The sequence below is a fragment of the Mus pahari genome, chromosome 9 (genome assembly GCF_900095145.1).
Source record: "Mus pahari chromosome 9, PAHARI_EIJ_v1.1, whole genome shotgun sequence".
NCBI lineage: Eukaryota > Metazoa > Chordata > Mammalia > Rodentia > Muridae > Mus > Mus pahari.
In genome coordinates this window covers 7408418-7411906 of record NC_034598.1, presented here as the reverse complement: position 1 = coordinate 7411906, position 3489 = coordinate 7408418, and positions in this window count along the sequence as shown.

Here is a 3489-nt window from a genome sequence, read left to right as displayed (position 1 = left end):
TCCCCTCTTTTCCCTAGTCCTCCCCTCTTTCCCTGATCCTCCCCTCCTTTCCCTGGTCCTCCCCTCCTTTCTCTGGTCTTCCCCTCCTTTCCCTGATCCTCCCCTCCTTTCTCCGGTCCTCCTCTCCTTTCCCTGGTCTTGGGACTTCTCTTCCCAATGACCAGGGTCATGAACCTAAAAGTTCCAAATGTAAAACCAAGATAAAAATGTTTTTCTAAACTCCTTTACTTTATCTTTGTCCATAGTCTATCTGTCCCAACAGACTCCAAATCAACTACAGACTGCTCCAGCAACTCCAGCAGCTGCCCCAGCAGTCTCCTTGGAATCTCCAATCTGGTCCAGCCTCACAGATTACACTTCCCTAGCCTCAGATGGTCGATCACGCAGATCCTGGACATTGACTGACACAGCCTGCTCTTTCTGGCCTTGACCAACAACCCAGCTTCCTTAGGTCCCCTAACAACGATGCTCTGATGTCAGCAGGAAGCAGCCAGAAAGAATGATGTTCACTTACCCAATGTCCAGTGACCCCCAAATAAAACAAAAACGTGGACATGAAGGTCCCCTAGCCAGCTCAAGTGTGGTGAGCACGGCTCTGGCAGGCCTTGCTCTTCTGCCATTCTCTCTGCCTTGCTAAAAAACCACTGGGTTACATTCCTAAAGCTAACCACCAAGGTGTGGCCACTTCCTCCTCCTAAGGCCGACTGCCAAGGCCTAGCTATCAAGATATTGAAGTTCAGCAATCAAAAGCCCCCTTTGACTCACCTAATTAACATGTCCAACTAAGATTAAGCACATCCTAACTCAGTGTTTCCCTTTTTACATTTATAAGTTGCCATTTGCCTAAGGGTCATGTCTGTCTCTTCTCTATCCAGAGGCAGTCCTTTGTCCCTCTGGGACAAATATCCCTCCCCCACTTGTCTCTTGTTCCATTCCCCTTCTCTCTCATCCTCTGTCTCCTGTCCTTGTTTTCTATTCCCTGTCCTCTGTCCCTCTGGGGCAAATAAATCTCCTTTGTACTGAGATCTTGATCCTGGGGGTCCTGAGGAGATACCAATCACTTCACTATGTTCCCCATCCTTCCCCGGGGTCCTGGTAGGCTCTGTGGGTAACAGTCCATGGCGTTTGTCTGTGTGGGATTGAACCTACGACCTTAAGCTTGCTAGACAAGCATGCAACGTAGCCAATTGAGCTACAACCTAGCCAATGACAGTAGTTCTTAAAAGGCTCCTGAAGAGCTCTGCTTTTGGAACTGAGATACTCGACAGAACATCTTTGCTGTGCAGAAGCCCAGATACACCAGACAAGAGCCTAACTGAGGTCCCCACTCTCAGCTGCTGTCAGCTGTCATAGGTGCTATGGTCTGAATCTAAAGGGTCTCCCATGGGCTCCGGTGTTTGAACACCTGATAATTACCCTCTGAACATGTGAGCCATCCTCTGGACATGTGAGCTATCCTCTGAACATGTGAGCCAAAATGAGTTTTCCCTCTTTGCAAGACTGTGGGACATTTTAAGTTTGCAAAATGTTTTATATTGTCGATATTCATGGGGGATCTTGTGGATGAACAAGAAAGAGAAGGTTGTGGCTTAACATTAATGTGTTTGTATGTCGAGTTGACATGGAGTCAATTGTGCTGGCTAGTTGTATGTCATCCTGACACAAGTTGAAGTCATCTGAGAGGAGGGACCCTCAACTGAGAAAATGCCACCAGAAGATTAGGCTGTAGACAAGCCTGTAGGGCATTTCCTTAATTAGTAATTGATTTGGGAGGCCCATTGTGGGTGGTGCCATCCTTGGGCTGATGGTCCTGGGTTCTATAACAAAGCAGGCTGAGCAAGCCATAAAGAGCAAGTCATTAAGCAGCACGCCTCCATGCCCTCTGTATCAGCTCCTGCCTCCAGGTTCCTGGTCTGTGTGAAGCCCTGCCCTGATTTCCTTTAGTGATGAGCATATATATATATATATATATATATATATATATATATATATATATAATATGTGTGTGTGTGTGTGTAAGCCAAAGAAACCCTTTCTGCCTCAACTTGCTCTTGGTCATAGGTTTTTGTTTGTTTGTTTTGTTTTATTTTGTTTTGTCACAGCAGTAGTAACCCTGACCAGGGCACTCCCTTAAGTTTTTTCTGTAAGACACTGTCACAGCAACAAGAGAAGTAATACAAATCCAAATGAAGGGACCTCCAGATGACTCCAGCTCTGAGCTATTAATTTGAGGCTATCTGACGTCCCAGACATGAGAATAGAGAAAGGCAAAGTGTCCTTATGTGGTCTCTGTTCATCATTTTTGTTACTATAATAAAATTCCGGAAGCTGGGTAACTGTAAAAAAATAACCCCTTTTAGTTCTCAGGTTTGGAGATAAAATGTTTAAGACTAGAGGACCACATTAGGTCAGCTTCTTCTGATGGCTGGTGATGTCATCAGAACAGGAAATGATCACATGACCAGGCAGGATGCCAGAATGTGGTTAGTTACTCTCCAGCTTCGGTGATCAAACACCAGACCAAGGCCACTTACAAAAGCAAGGGCTGATTTGGGCTTATGGCTCCGTGGGGATAAGAGTCTAGCATGGCAAGGAACCATGGCAGCAAACAGCGGAGAGAAGAACAGAAGACTGAGAGCTAGTATCCTCAACCCAAAGCACAAAGGTGAAAGCAAACTGGAAGTGGGGTGGGGCTATGCACTCTCAAAGCCTGCCCAGCAGAAGGCCACAACTCCTAAACCTCCCCAGACAGCACTATTCCCTCGGGATGAAGTGTTCAGGTGCCTATGGGGGCTATTTCTTATTCAAACCGCCACAGCGACTTAAGTATTAAACTCACTCTTGTAATCCTTCACCTTTTTTTTTTTTTTACTTATTTTTTATTGGATCTTTTCTTTATTTACATTTCAAATGTTATCTCCCTTCCCGGTTTCCCCTCTCCCAGAAACCCCCTATCCTATCCTTCCTCCCCCTGCTTCTATGAGGGTGTTCTTCCACCCACTCACCCACTCCCACCTTTCCACCCTTGATTCCCCTACACTGGGGCATCTATTGAGCCTTCATAGGACCAAGGACCTCTCCTCCCATTGATGCCTGACATGGCCATCCTCTGCTACATATGCAGCTGGAACCATGTGTACTTCTTGGTTGATGACTTAGTCTCTGGGGGATCTGGGAGGTCTGGTTGGTTGATATTGCTGTTCTTCCTATGGGGTTGCAAACCCCTTCAACTCCTTCAGTCCTTTCTCTAACTCCTCTATTGGGGACCTTGCACTCAGTCCAATGTTTGGCTGTGAGCATTCGCCTCTGCATTTGTAAGGCTCTGGCAGGGCCTCTCAGGAGACACCCATATCAAGGCTCCTTTCAGCAAGCACTTCTTGGCATCCACAATAGTGCCCTGGTTTGGTAACTGTATATGGGATGAATCCCCAGGTGGGACAGTCTCTAGATGGCCTTTACTCCAGTCTCCGCTCTACACTTTATCTCCAT